The sequence below is a fragment of the Leuresthes tenuis genome, unplaced genomic scaffold (genome assembly GCF_036924035.1).
Source record: "Leuresthes tenuis unplaced genomic scaffold, fLeuTen1.0.hap1 SCAF_4, whole genome shotgun sequence".
NCBI lineage: Eukaryota > Metazoa > Chordata > Actinopteri > Atheriniformes > Atherinopsidae > Leuresthes > Leuresthes tenuis.
The window spans coordinates 31,704,174-31,719,924 of NW_027325358.1; the positions used below are offsets into that span (position 1 = coordinate 31,704,174).

General features: G+C 42.4%; 5 non-coding genes across 5 annotated transcripts; all 5 read left to right on the top strand.

The window, feature by feature from the left end:
* The first annotated feature begins 11,507 nt into the window (after positions 1–11,507).
* LOC140306095 (U2 spliceosomal RNA) lies at positions 11,508–11,698 on the top strand. Its single transcript, XR_011915455.1, has one exon. It is a non-coding gene; the product is annotated as a U2 spliceosomal RNA (small nuclear RNA).
* Positions 11,699–12,086: 388 nt separating this feature from the next.
* LOC140306361 (U5 spliceosomal RNA) lies at positions 12,087–12,200 on the top strand. Its single transcript, XR_011915677.1, has one exon. It is a non-coding gene; the product is annotated as a U5 spliceosomal RNA (small nuclear RNA).
* A 275-nt stretch (positions 12,201–12,475) lies between these two features.
* Positions 12,476–12,666, top strand: LOC140306338 (U2 spliceosomal RNA). The gene has a single exon (XR_011915655.1). It is a non-coding gene; the product is annotated as a U2 spliceosomal RNA (small nuclear RNA).
* Positions 12,667–13,077: 411 nt separating this feature from the next.
* On the top strand, positions 13,078–13,191 carry LOC140306330 (U5 spliceosomal RNA). The gene has a single exon (XR_011915648.1). It is a non-coding gene; the product is annotated as a U5 spliceosomal RNA (small nuclear RNA).
* A 275-nt stretch (positions 13,192–13,466) lies between these two features.
* On the top strand, positions 13,467–13,654 carry LOC140306183 (U2 spliceosomal RNA). Its single transcript, XR_011915535.1, has one exon. It is a non-coding gene; the product is annotated as a U2 spliceosomal RNA (small nuclear RNA).
* Positions 13,655–15,751: the final 2,097 nt, after the last annotated feature.

Consider the following 15,751-nt stretch of genomic DNA (forward strand, 5'->3'; position numbering starts at 1 on the left):
AGCGTTATCATTATGTCCTCGTTCACTGTTGGTAGGTCGCAAATCCAGTTGTAGCATACTGGCCTCTATTTTGCAGAGGTCGGACGGTTTGAACTTTTTTGCCAATATGCGACGCAAATCAACCCCAGTCGGGCAGAATTGTGCGCAGAAATCTCGCAACTCGTCAGCAAAATGGGGTCCAGAAATCTCTGGATCTGGTAAGCATTGTTATGCTTCCATGATGTCAGTCTCAGTCCAGGGTCGATAAACCAGTAATGGTCCAGTGGGAACTGCAACTTTAACCATAGGCATGGTTTTAATCTGGTTTTGTTTTTTCTCACGTTTAGATCTCTGAAGTCCAGATTGTGGGTAAAGGATTTTTGTCACTTGCGTTAAAAGTTCTTGGGCAGGTACGCTGGAGAACCAAACGTCTTCCTTTTCCTCATCATCAGACCTATGTAGCTGATGTTGTGAGAATGATGGAATTTCTTCCCGAGGGAGGATGGAAGAAGTCCCTTCTTCCCGAGAGCCAGAGGCTTGTGGCAGGGCTGGCTGTTGTTGTTGCAGGCGTCGTGGAGGGCAGGAGTCCAGGTCTGGATCCGGCACAGCTAATACTAAATTATTATCATCATTCCGTCATGGCATTTGTTTAACATTTTCCTTTCTTTCTCTTAATACACTTTATTTTTTCCAAAATTCTATACCTTTCTTACTTCTTATTTAAACTTAATTTTCTTTTTTTTGCTTCATCTCTTTCTCATATTTGCAAAACTTTTCTTCTAATTTTCTTATTTCTAACATACTAAAAGAACCTTCAGGTGGAAAACCTCTGGACCATATGTCTTTTTCATTTCATCATGCTCAGGTCCCCCGGTAGGGTCAAAAGTCTGAGACCTACTGTTTCCCATTCTCAGACTTGGAATGGGGAAATATATTCCTTCACTCAAAGGACGTCTCCAATGAGGACCTTAATCTGTACTCACACTTCTTCGGAGTACTTCACACTTCTTCGGACTGCTTCAAAAGTTTCACTTACCCATGAAATCTCTGTCTCACTAATGACACAACCGGGAAACCCTCTTTTATTCAAATAAAAACTAAAAAGCAGTCCTATCGTCTCAGACTATCATATTTCAAAAATGATCCCAGCGCTGGTATTCAGGAAAAGGACCTGCCAGTCCTCTCTCTCAGAAAAGGCCTTGGAGGTATGAGGCTGGAACAGCTACTTCAGTCCAGGCTGGCCATGCACTGCGATCCGGTCCAGAGACACCAGTCGAGGGATCCTGTTCGTGACGCCAAAATTGTGGTGGAAATTTAGTAACGCACAGAGTCAGTTATTTTCTTCTGAGGAGATAAGAGGCTTTAATAATAATATCTTGAAAGAGAGAACAACACAGTACAGAATACAGAGTTGCTCTGACCACTGAAGTAAAAACACACAGTTATATTGCCCGCTCATCACGTCATCTGTCTTTGGTTGATAGTTGATTGTTCTTCTAACTTTCCTCCCCAACCATCAGTTTAGGTTACCCCAAAGGAGTGTATTGCTCCATCACAAGTATGCTTCTTTCACATACAGGGTAATATGAAGAATTTTATGCCTGAAACCTATTTAGACATGCAAAAATATGAAGGACAAAGCAGTTTTAACTTGGTTTGAGTGAAGGAATTCATTTTATAACAAAATCTGAAATTGTGTAGAACTCGTGAAAATAAGTTTATTCTCGGATTCCTAAAGGTTTAGTGTTGTTCTTTCCTATCCTGCAAAGTACAACGTTCTTTTTTGTTTAAAGCTATTTAGACATGGATAAATATGAAGGACAAAGCAGTTTTAACTTGGTTTGAGTGAAGGAATTAATTTTATATCAAAATCCGGAATTGTGTAGAACTCGTGAAAAGAAGCTTATTCTTGGATTCCTGAAAAAATTTAGTGTTGTTGTTTCCTATCCTGGAAAGTACTACGTTTGTTTTTGTTTAAAGCTATTTAGACATGGATAAATATGAAGTACAAAGCAGTTTTAACTTGGTTTGAGTGAAGGATTTCATTTTATATCAAAATCCGATATTGTGTAGAACTCGTCAAACAACGCTTATTCTCGGATTCCTGAAAAGGTTTAGTGTTGTTCTTTCCTATCCTGCAAAGTACAACGTTCTTTTTTGTTTAAAGCTATTTAGACATGGATAAATATGAAGGACAAAGCAGTTTTAACTTGGTTTGAGTGAAGGAATTAATTTTATATCAAAATCCGAAATTGTGTAGAACTCGTGAAAATAAGCTTATTCTCGGATTCCTAAAGGTTTAGTGTTGTTGGCAGCAGAATTGTAGTCTGAATACCTTTATGCCAAACAGATTTGCTTTGCCAAGGGAAGTTTTGTAAATGTTTATTGTTTATGTTTACAGAGACTGGCTGCAATAGGCATCCCTGCTACCTGGGACCCAACACAGGGCAGGAGGGCCTGATGTCCATCAGGCTCGGGGCCTGCAGTCACCATATTCCGGGAGCTACTGTACCCCCAGAAGGAACCAATCCTGCCCCACACCACTCAACCCAACCCCACCCCGGAGGACCTCTACAAAAACAAACAAACAACAACAAAAATCAAACAAACAAACAAACAAATCACCCGGTCACACCAGTCGCAGCAGCCCGGGCCTGAGACCCACCATCACCCAGGCCCCCCCAGGCCCCTCCCAACAGGGGAAAAGCACACCCCCACACAGACCCCCTCCGCCTCACCGCACGCCCCAACACCCTAAAAAAACAACCACCTGCGGACACCTTGGAGTTACATTACTGCACCAACCCACGCATACTGTGGCATGTCCAGGGCAACCCAGACCCCCCAGGCACAGGCAGGGCCCCGCCCCGGGCACAAGGCAGCGGCAAGCCACCAGGTCAAGGCCCAGCTCCACCACCCATGCCAGAGCGGCGCGGTCACCCGGTACAGAGCCAGCAGCCACCACCCCAAGGCCCCTAAGGGACCCCGCCCCACACCGCAAGACAGCCCAACCCGCAAGCCCCCAAAACTGCCCTCCAAGCCCGACACACAGTCCCCCCTAGCAATGACCAACCCGGTCCCCACGACCCGAGAGACCACCAGACGCCCGAAGCCACACAGCCCCCCCCAGCACACACCCAACCGCCCAGAGCGATTTCTAAACTGGTTAATATACAGATTGTTCTTCGCTTTCCAGTTCATGAGAATAGTTTTCTTTGCTATACATAACACTGTGAGGATCATGTGTGCTAAGCTAAATTCCATGTTGATGTTGTCTAAGTCACCCAGTATGCACAGTGTGGGGCATGCAGGAATGCTACACTTTAGCCATGTTGATAGGTCCGCACAGACTTCAAGCCAGAACTTCTGGACAGGCGCACAAAACCACAAAGCGTGTGCATAATCATCAGATGTGTTATCTGTGCAATGTGAGCAGATGTTTGAGTGTGTTAGACCCATCCTGAACATCCTTTGTCCTGTATAGTGTGTTTTATGAAGAATTTTGTATTGTATGAGCTGTAAATTAGGATTTTGAGTCATTCTGAAGGTGTTCAAACATATTTGTGGCCAGAAGCTATGACTAGAACTGATGGATAAATCTGCCTCCCATTTTGAGGACGGTAGAGACATTGTGTCATCTATCTTAGACAATAATTTATACATTTTTGATAGTAGTTTTGGGGTGCAGATGCTTAGAAATTCTGCTACCCTAATCGGGAGTTGTAAGTCTGGTTGGTGGAGGATATATTTCTTTGTTATTATAGACTTAAGTTGTTGATATTCTAGGAATTTATTGCTGCCTATCTCATGTTGTGATATGAGCTCATCAAATGAAATAAATTGTCCATTTTGGATTATATGTTCCAGATGTTTGATTCCTTTGATCTTCCACAGAGTAAAGTTTAGCATTTTTTTGTTTTGCAGGATGTCAGGATTGTTCCAGATGGGTGTAAGCTTACACGGGACAAGTGAAGACTTTGTTATTTTAAGAAATTCCCACCAGGCTGTCAGAGAGGTGCTGATGTTAATGCTTTTGAAACATTTGTGATTTTTTACGTTTTGACTAATAAGTGGCAGGTCAGAGATTTCCAGATTATCACACAATGCTTGTTCTATATTTATCCATGTTCATCTATTGGGCTAGGTTTAAACCATTTTGATATATACCGTAACCTATTGGCTAAGGAATAGTGCTGAAAATTAGGTAAATCTAATCCACCACTGTCCTTGGTCTTCTGTAGGGTTTTTAAACTAATACGTGGTGGTTTGTTTTTCCACAGAAATTTAGAGATGCATGAATCTAGTGACTTAAACCAAGTAGCAGGTTGGTTTTATGGGGATCATTGAGAACAAATAGTTAACTTTTGGTAGTGTCATCATTTTAATGGTTGTAACTCTCCCCATAAGTGATATAGGTAAGGACTTCCAACGAGAGAGATTGTCCTCTACTGTCTTTAATAATTGCACATAAATTAGCTTTGTTAGCTCTGAGAGCCTGGAGGAAATGTTTATGCCTAAATATCTAATATTTCCTGACTGTAAAGTGATCGCAGGTATATTCTGGACCCTACAGTTAATGGGCAGAACTGTGGTCTTAGACCAATTGATAGAGTAGTCAGAAAGTGCTGAGAATTTATTTATGAGTGTGATCGTGTGAGTGAGAGACGTCTGTGAGTTCTGAAGGAAAAGTAATACATCATCAGCATAAAGACTTATTTTATGCTCAATATTTTGGGGTTGGATGTCTTTAATATTTCTATCTTGTCTGATAGCAGCTGCTAAAGGTTTGATGAAAATAGCAAAAAGTGAGGGAGAAAGTGAGCAACCCTGTCTTGTACTTCTCTGCAGACTGAAGCTTGGAGAAGTTTGATCATTTGTCCTGACACTTGCATTTGGGGAGTCAGTTATTTTCTTGTGAGGAGATAAGAGGCTTTAATAATAATATCTTGCAAGAGAGAACAACACAGTACAGAATACAGAGTTGCTCTGACCACTGAAGCAAAAACACACAGTTATATTGCCCGCTCATCACGTCATCTGTTTTTGGGTATAATTGATTGTTCTTCTAACTTTCCTCCCCAACCATCAGTTGAGGTTACCCAGACACCCTCGTAAATACCAGCCTAACCCTGTCCCCCCTAAAGTGCAGCTATCTCATTATAACAAGCCCACCATTGTAAAGAGGAATTTAAGAAAACAGGGCAGGTTGGTACCTTGCAGCTCGGTCATTTGCAGGTTATACACAGTAACACTCAATACAATGCATATAAGAATTATTTTCCATTACATTCCTCCCTTTTGATTATAATAATACCATTATATTAATCAACCCAAAAGAAACAAGGAAAATAATAACTTTATCTGTAAAACATCAGCCTGCATTTGCACACAACGTGAGTTTAAAATGCAGGCATCATAGTAATAAAGGGTCCAATGATAAACAATCAAAACATGAACAATTAAACATGATTATCTTCATCCCTCTCTAAGTCAGCGTCACTAGAGGAAAAATTTTGAAAGCAAGAAAGTTATTTGAGTCATTTGGTCTTTTTCACACTGTTGTTTAGATGGACTACATAAAAGGATGTCATCCACATACTGCAAAAGAGCAGAGCCTGTGGTTGATTGAAGTTAATCCAGACTAGCTTTGAGGGCAGCATTGTAAATAGTGGGACTTTCACAGTACCCCTGGCATAACCGGGTAAAAGTCCAAGATCTCCCTTCAAACTAAAAAGCAAACCAAAATGGGCTATCAGGGTGCACTGGCGACAAGTCAACCACTGAGAAAAACTGTGCATCTGATGTAATTTGAGACAAAATAGTGTGTGGGTTGGGCACAGTAGGAGCATGTGGCTGAACTGCAGCATTCACCGCTTGGAGGTCCTGTACAAAACGCCATTCATCTGGCTGGCCAGCATCTTCAATCTTTTTAACAGGAAACAATGGAGTAAGCACAGGTGAATTTTCAAAAGGAACAATAACGCCTGTTTTCTGAAAAGATTGAAAAACAGGTTTAATCCCTTTAATTGCTTCAGGCTTAAAAGGGTATTGTTTTTTACATGGACAAAAGTCTGATTTAGGGGTGACAATTACTGGTTCACAGCCTTTTATCAACCCCACATCATATTTGCTCTTAGCCCAAAGATCATTGGGCACTTCAGCCAACATGGGTATCGAAGACAAATCTGTTTCAGATAAAAAACATGCTTCAAAATGTGATTCTGTGGTAGGAATTAAGTCCACAGTTCTTTGACAATGCATTGTACTCAAAAATGGTTTTTTTGTATGCTGACAATCGTTCAGAAAACATCAAATTTGGATCAGCAGGTGAAACAGTCCACTCCATTTCTTTCTGACATGTAGCAACAAACTCTCCCACAACTTGTCACTGCCAGTGTGTACGTTTGGCCAAGGAAATGTGAGGGCGAGTACCACAAACATTAAAAAAATCGAAGTGCTCTGGAGTCAATAAAGTAGGCGCACATATTTTTTCACTTCTTCTCATAGTCATTGTCAGGCCCCAAAGAAATGTGTGATGTGCAGTGCAAATCAGTAGGTTGCATGAAATCAGAAAGGGGTGAAACTAACGCTTTTGCTTCTTCCACTAGTTGTTGTGAAAAAGGAGAGCTGGGAAGTTTCCACTCATAAGCATATGTAAGTGCCGATGAATCAAACTGCACTGCTGTGAAAACTTTGTCAGGCTGTAACATAACCTTAACACCCTCTGGTGTAGAAGTTAAAATAATGCCTAATTTACACATGAGATCACAGCCCATCAGGTTAATGGGACACAACTCTGATAACAAAAATGAGTGTTTGAAGGAGAGCTCATCGGGAGTGACAACACGCAATGGGCATTGTCATTTTCTCCTTCACAACCTGGCCTGATGCAGACATACATTAAACGTGGTTTCCACTTAACTTTGGAGGACAATCAAACTCCCCTGACGTCACTACTGATGAACATAAGTTCCTATATTCTGAGAGAAATATCTTTGCTCTAGGACGGAAATAGCATGCAAAACTTTACTACGTGAATCACAGTCGGCAAGCGTTGCTTCACTACACAGAGCAGGAAAAATGTGTGAGTGTGTTTGTGCTATCACCCATTAGTGGAGGCTCCGCTGCCGCGTGACGTCCAGAACCTGCCTCCCACCCTCAGTCAGCCTTTTGCCCAATTTCATCACTTTTTAGCTGTGGACAGTCCTTCTTCCAGTGTCCAGTCTGGCCACAGTAAAAACAAATATTCGGATCATAGCTCTGGCGTGGCCCATTTCGACCTCCTCTCCCACACGTCCACGTCTTCGACTTCGGCCTCGTCCTCTGTTTACACCAACTGCGTAATACATAGTCATGGTTGCCAAATGCAGCTCCTTTTCACACTTGTCCCTTTTGGTTGTCTTACGCGTCTCAACTTGGTTCTGAGCATGGCGAGCATATCGGCGAACGTCAGCCAAACGAGGACCCTCACACCATCCCACGTAAATGTTCTTTACTTCAGTGGCGACATCTATATAATATTGTCTGGGTCCCGTTAAAACATGTATTTTTCCCATCTAATTCCTTGTTTGCTTTAAAACAAGTATTCCCCATTTTCTATCCCTTCAGTAGCCAACCAGTTTGTATGGAGTACACTGGAGCAACTTGACTCATCAGTAAAACACTGCTTTTGTTGTCACCGCAAGGCTTCCCCCGTCGGTTGTTTCACTGAGACACTACTGAGTAACTACAACTCAACACAGTTTATACACATAACATTCATATACATACTAACAAACAAACAAACAATCATTTATCGCAATTTTCTCATCTCTGTTTGAACGTACACCCAGGTAAATATTCCTGTAGTCTTCTCATACCGACTATGGACCCATTCATTGTTTAACTTCACTGTTTTGCAAATCCTAATTGAATATTACACATTGACATTGAACTTTACTGGATAAGCAGGTCTTCATTGCATTCAGCAGCCTATATGTGAGCATCTATGTGTAAGCTGTTCTTCTTTGCATTTATCAGCAGCAAGCAATTCTTCACTGCACATGCATATGTAAATAGTAAAACAATTCCAATGTGTTAGCGAAACCTTCTATATCACAGTGGTTTCTAAGGTCTATTTTAAGTTCTTTGCCATCAGTGAGATGACATTGTTTACAAAGTGTGTCTAAGTATCACTGAAGATCTTTTCAGGAATTTCAAATCTAGAAATGAGTTATTTTACGCGTGATTTTGCTACTGAGAGTGCATCTGCTTGTGCACATGGAAATATTTCAGACCATTTGGTAAAAACCTCTGTTGTCACTGAGCAGAATCGTTTCCCTTAACATTAATTTAGTTCAATGAAATCTACACAATAATGAAATAATGAAATCCAAACAAATATGTTGAAAAAGATACACTGGCTTAGGGAATTATCTTCGTTTTGGTCTTAGATTGCCCTGTGGAATGTATTTTGCACATATTTGACCTGCTAGACAAAACTTTATTCATTTATTTATTCTAAAAAAAAAAATTCAATAATTAGTAAAACCATATGCTGTAAAAACCTTGTTCATTATTGCTTCCATCCCTCCTGTTAAGACATGACATGGTGCGTGGCTCAATACTGCAGCATATTTAAACAAATTCTTTGGCAGTATGGTTTTCCTTCCGGTCATTCATACGAGTCTATTGTAGATGGCAATTGAATAACATCTAATAATGCTAAAATATTTGTAGTTTATACATTTAGCTGTGGATGTCAACATACCTGTTTTTCCAATGCTGTGTTAACACATGTACAGTTGAGAAGGCATACTGACTGTCAGTGTAAACGTTAACAACCTTTTTGTTATTTAATTTACAAGCTTCAGTTAAAGCTACCAATTCGACTGCTTGAACAGAGTAATTTTTTGGTAGTGGTTGTTTTAAGAAAACTTCAGTTTCTGTTACTACTGCAAATCCTGTAGCATTTGTGCCATCAGGGTTTTTTGCTTGACCTGTTGAATAAATATAGTTATTTCTGCATTTTCATAACGTATATCAGTTAAGTCTGGCCTGGGTAAAACACTGATGGTTATTTCTGACATGCAATCATGAGGCTTTCCATCTGTGGGGTAGGTAGCAGTGTGGATGGATTAAGTGTAGCACATCTCTCGACAACAAGGTGTGGCTGTGAAAGAAGAACTGTTATGTAGGAGAGATGTCTGGTAAAGATATTTTGTTAAGTAACCATATCACAGCCACTGCATGAGGTACCTTAAGTGTTAATGGGTGAAATAACACCATTATTGTTGATGCCTGCACTGCCAATGGCTTCTGGCCATTGATTCAAAAGTACGATCTCGTCCCTTTTTCCCCCTTTCAGTGGACACTGGCCCCTAATTACCGCAATTCAGCAGGGGGTCTTTCATTAGGAGTACTGGACTCCCCCGTGCACGGTTTCAGCTCCGACCCTGGAAAGCGGAAAAAACGTTGAGATCTGGTTTGAGGACCCAATTGTTGAGAAAAGTCTCTCAATGAGACTCAGAGTTGCTGGAGTCAGTTAATGCAAATGTTTAATCTTGCAGCAAGTTCAAGAATGTGTGTGTGTATGGGTGTATGTGTGCGAACGTGTGTGAGTTTGTGTGTGTGAGAGTTTAAAGAACCTGTTATCAACAGGCAGGTCTTAACTAGTATGGCACAGGTCCAGCCTGTCTCATCTTTTTTGGAAGGTCCAGCGCTCGGCCGTAACCCTTCTGTCTGTTTGGACTCTCACATACATTCGGTTAATCATAGAAAAACGAGAACAAAACTTTTTAGCCCCTTAAATTCATAAAACAGACATGGTGCAGTTATTTCCATTCTAGAAAATAAGAGTAATCACCACCATTCCTATAAATTCTGGATATTCTAACAATCTGAATCTTTTTTAAATGTTCGATGAAGCCCTTTGCTGTTCTGTTTAGAGACTCAGCTGATCATAAACCAAGTTTTGCTCTTGAACCAAGCTTCTAAACTCTTCACCTTTTTCATTTCTCAGTTAGTATTCACTTTAAAACTGATTAAAAGAAAAATTAAATGAATGCCTATCAACAAATGTGGGATCTAAACTCTAGTGCTTTCTCTAAAATAATTTCCTTTCTCAATTCAGAAATGTGTGTGTGTAAGTCACAACACCCGTGACACCAAAACGGCTTTCTTTTCTCTCTTTTCTCTACACTCTGCACTGTGAGCACACACACCAAATCAGAAAGGCTTTTTTCTCTCTTTTCTACATTATGGACTGTGGGGACACAAAACCGCTCTCTCTCTTTTTTTTTTGATTGTGTGCCAGGGCGTTGTCTCACGTATTAGATTATGCTTAAGATACGAATAGGTTTATCAGTCACATCAGAATCCATACATACTGATCCTCCCGTAATAAAATGGTCGGATCTTATCAAACACACTTTGTTTCTTGTGACAAGTCAGCGAAACAGCGTATACACGTCAAGACACTGAATCAAGTTTGCCACAAGAACTCATAAGTTTGGCAGTATTGCTCTGCCGTCAGCAATCATACACCCATTTTATTTTCATGAGACATGTGCAGGCACCTGTTCATCTACTGTTCTATCACTATGAATTAGTTTATCTATTATCAATAAGGATACTTCTACAACTACTATCAAAGTATGTCCGGACTTCTTATGTTGTCAGTTGCTATATATGAATAAGTGGGTTGCTACTGAAAAGCATTAAGCATGTCACACAGCCCAAACATATAACATTTCAGGACACACCACACAGTTAACAACCACAGTGAAGCGTGTCAAAGCCCAAACATGTAACATTCAACAGGACACTTACACAACACATTCAAATCAAACAGTCAGACAACATACAAGAACATATACCCCAGCCGGCATTGCTCCCTGCCTATTTTCCTACAACTCACTATGTGTGCGCACACCTTTATTCACAAACTCTTCAACTTATACTCTTTTACCGAAGCTGCTACAGCTCGATTGGCCAAATACCCTTAGATCCTATTTCGGTGAATTTGACATCTGCCTTGTATGTAACAGATTAGCGGTTTAGCAGTTTTAATTTAGTTTGAGTGAAGGAATTCATTTTATAGCAAAATCCGAAATCGTGAAGAACTCATGAAAGTAAGCTTATTCTCGGATTCCTGAAACTTTAGATTTGCTCTTTCTTTTACTGCAAAGTACAACGTTGAGCAGCACTAATGAGTTGTTTCTATTTTTGGCAGGCTTTACCTTTGCGGATGAAGCCCTTTCTGTCTGTGCAAAAGAAATCTTGTTACTGTGCAGAGTGACTTCTCTGAGTAGAGTCGCCTTACTTGTTGCGACTGTGCCGATGTTCGAAGCTGGAGTGCAAAGTTGTTGCTTGAATGGTGCTCGCTGGAGCGTGTGGTAGTGTAAAGTTATACCATTTAAAAGGGCTGAAGAGTGCTCAGTGCAGCGGGTGGGCGGAGGTGCAAAGTGACACTATGGCCATAAAAAGAACACCGCTACAAGTGCGCATTGTGCCAGGAAGGGCCCTCGGACGGGAACCAGTGGACAGTTATCGCTTCTCGGCCTTTTGGCTAAGATCAAGTGTAGTATCTGTTATTATCAGTTTAATGTCTGATATGTCCTCTATGCGAGGACTACATATTAAATGGATTTTTATCAATAGGAGTTGAAAAAGGAGCTTACTCCGTTCACTCCAAGCATCGACCCGGTACTGCAGTGCCGCTGGGAACAGTGCGCTCTCCTCTGCTCTTGTGAAAAAGCAAACAGCGGTGCAGGATGGAAGTTTCTTTTAATCTGCTGAGAAAAGAGAGTGAATGCGAAGCAGACTTTAACACGGCTCTGGGAGCGAGCCGAGTGCGGGCTAACCGGGAGAATTGCTTGAAAGAAACGCGACACCGAATGAGCAGTCAGAACAAAGCCTCAATACGGTGTTCCCGTGTTGTTTGTGGCTGCCTTGTCTTTTGCACAGAGTAAAAGACAAGGCAGCCATCGAATAGGGCCCGATTGTTCCTACTTGGTCAGCCGAGGAGCAAGGGGGGGGAGCAAGCGTCTCAACCAAGCAAAGCTCACCATGGGGAAGGTGGCTATGCCAACTAGCCTGATGCCCTGCTCCCGCAGTGATGGATAATCGTACACTGGTTTCTCTTCATAATGTACAAGTCTTTCGCCTTTTACTAAAGACTCCCGTGGAGAGCAGCACTAATGAATTGTTCCTATTTTTGGCAGGCTTTACCTTTGCGGGTGAAGCCCTTTCTGTCTGTGCAAAAGAAATCTTGTTACTGTGCAGAGTGACTTCTCTGAGTAGAGTCGCCTTACTTGTTGCGACTGTGCCGATGTTGCTTGAATGGTGCTCGCTGGAGCGTGCGGTAGTGTAAAGTTATACCATTTAAAAGGGTTGAAGAGTGCTCAGTGCAGCGGGTGGGCGGAGGTGCAAAGTGACACTATGGCCATAAAAAGAACACCGCTACAAGTGCGCATTGTGCCAGGAAGGGCCCTCGGACGTGAACCAGTGGACAGTTATCGCTTCTCGGCCTTTTGGCTAAGATCAAGTGTAGTATCTGTTCTTATCAGTTTAATGTCTGATATGTCCTCTATGCGAGGACTACATATTAAATGGATTTTTATCAATAGGAGTTGAAAAAGGAGCTTGCTCCGTTCACTCCAAGCATCGACCCGGTACTGCAGTGCCGCTGGGAACGGTGCGCTCTCCTCTGCTCTTGTGAAAAAGCAAGCAGCGGTGCAGGATGGAAGTTTCAGGGAGCCTAAGATGAAACTTTCTTTTAATCTGCTGAGAAAAGAGAGTGAATGCGAAGCAGACTTTAACACGGCTCTGGGAGCGAGCCGAGTGCGGGCTAACCGGGAGAATTGCTTGAAAGAAACGCGACACCGAATGAGCAGTCAGAACAAAGCCTCAATACGGTGTTCCCGTGTTGTTTGTGGCTGCCTTGTCTTTGGCACAGAGTAAAAGACAAGGCAGCCATCGAATAGGGCCCGATTGTTCCTACTTGGTCAGCCGAGGAGCAAGGGGGGGGAGCAAGCGTCTCAACCAAGCAAAGCTCACCATGGGGAAGGTGGCTATGCCAACTAGCCTGATGCCCTGCTCCCGCAGTGATGGATAATCGTACTCTGGTTTCTCTTCATAACGTACAAGTCCTTCGCCTTTTACTAAAGACTTCTGTGGAGAGCAGCACTAATGAATTGTTTCTATTTTTGGCAGGCTTTACCTTTGGGGGTGAAGCCCTTTCTGTCTGTGCAAAAGAAATCTTGTTACTGTGCAGAGTGACTTCTCTGAGGAGAGTCGCCTTACTTGTTGCGACTGTGCCGATGTTGCTTGAATGGTGCTCGCTGGAGCGTGCGGTAGTGTAAAGTTATACCATTTAAAAGGGTTGAAGAGTGCTCAGTGCAGCGGGTGGGCGGAGGTGCAAAGTGACACTATGGCCATAAAACGAACACCGCTACAAGTGCGCATTGTGCCAGGAAGGGCCCTCGGACGTGAACCAGTGGACAGATATTGCTTCTCGGCCTTTTGGCTAAGATCAAGTGTAGTATCTGTTCTTATCAGTTTAATATGTGATATGTCTATGCAAGGACTACATATTAAATGGATTTTTATCAATAGGAGTTGAAAAAGGAGCTTACTCCGTTCACTCCAAGCATCGACCCGGTACTGCAGTTCCGCTGGGAACGGTGTGCTCTCCTCTGCTCTTGTGAAAAAGCAAACAGCGGTGCAGGATGGAAGTTTCTTTTAATCTGCTGAGAAAAGAGAGTGAATGCGAAGCAGACTTTAACACGGCTCTGGGAGCGAGCCGAGTGCGGGCTAACCAGGAGAATTGCTTGAAAGAAACGCGACACCGAATGAGCGGTCAGAACAAAGCCTCAATACGGTGTTCCTGTGGTGTTTTTATAAAATGCGGTGTAAAAAAAGGTGTGAATGCCCCATAGAAAACTAAAAGGTGGAGCGGAAGTGTTCGGCTGCAAGAAGGTGTGAATGTCCGACTATATTTGGTGAAAAGCAGGTGAAGCAAGGTCTGAATGCCCAACCTTACATCATCAAAAGCGAGATCAGAGGTTTTTGGCTGCAAGAAGGCCATAGTTTGCCAAAAGCGGGTAAGGTGCGAATGATCGGCTAAATATCAACAAAAGTGGGGGCGGAGGTCTTCGGATGCAAGTGGGTGTGAATATCCCACCATACAAGTATGGTGGAGAGGAAGCTGTGAATGGCCGACCATAGTTTGCAAAAAGCGGGTGAGAAAAGGTGCGAATGTCCAACCATACATGATCAAAACAGGGAGCGGAGGTGTTTGGCTGCGACAAGGTGTGAATAATTATTATTATTAATAATAATTAATGAAAAGCGGGCAACAAGTAGGTTCGAATGCCCAACCATACATCATCAAAAGCAGGAGTGGATGTGTTCGGCTACAAGAAGGTTTGAATGTCCGAGCATAGTTTGTAAAAAGCGGGTAAGAAAAGGTTCGAATGCCCGAACATACACCATCAAAAGAGGGAGCGGAGGTGTTCCGCTGTAAGACGGTGTGAATGTCCGACCATAGTTGGTAAAAAGTGGGTATGAAAAGGTTCGAATGCCCAAATTCGGCTGCAAAAAACTGTGTTCGGCTGCAAAAAGGTGTGAATGTTCGACTAAATTTTGTAAAAAGCGGGTAAGACAAGGTGCGAATGCCTGACAATGTATGATCAAAAGCGGGAGCGGAGGTGTTCAGCTGCAAGAAGGTCTAAATGTCCATTTTTAATTGCTAGAAAACATGAAAGAAAATTTTCGAAAATCAATCCGCACATGATCATAAGTGGGAGAGGAGGTGTTCAGCTGCAAGAAGGTGTGAATGTCCTACCATAATTGCTGAAAAATGTGTTAGAAACGGTAAGAATGCCGGACCATACATCATCAAAAGCTAGAGAGGTGGTGTTCGGCTGCAAGTAGGTGTGAATGTCTGACTAAAGTTCAAATATATTAACAAAAGCGGGAGGAGAGGTCTTCGGATGAGTGGTTGAGAATTTCCAACCATAATCTATAAAATGCGGTGAAAAAAAAGGTGTGATAGATACCTAAAAGGTGGAGCGGAAGTGTTCGGCTGCAAGAAGGTGTGAATGTTATATATATAGTTGGTGAAAAGCAGGAAAAGCAAGGTCTGAATGCCCAATCTTACATCATCAAAAGCGAGATCAGAGGTGTTTGGCGGCAAGAAAACGGGTAAGGTGTGAATGACCGACTAAATATCAACAAAAGTGGGGGCGGAGGTCTTCGGATGCAAGTGGGTGTGAATATCCCACCATACAAGTATGGTGGAGAGGAAGCTGTGAATGGCCGACCATAGTTTGCAAAAAGCGGGTGAGAAAAGGTGCGAATGTCCAACCATACATGATCAAAACAGGGAGCGGAGGTGTTTGGCTGCGACAAGGTGTGAATGTCCACCCATAATTAATGAAAAGCGGGCAACAAGTAGGTTCGAATGCCCAACCATACATCAACAAAATCAGGAGTGGATGTGTTTGGCTACAAGAAGGTTTGAATGTCCGAGCATAGTTTGTAAAAAGCGGGTAAGAAAAGGTGCGAATGCCCGACAAAGTATGATCAAAAGAGGGTGGAGGTTTCCGGCTACAAGAAGGTTTGAATGTACGACCATAGTTTGTAAAAAGCGGGTAAGAAAAGGTGCGAATGCCCGAACATACACCATCAAAAGAGGGAGCGGAGGTGTTCCACTGAAAGACGGTGTGAATGTCCGACCATAGTTGGTAAAAAGCGGGTAAGAAAAGGTTCGAATGCCCGAATATATACC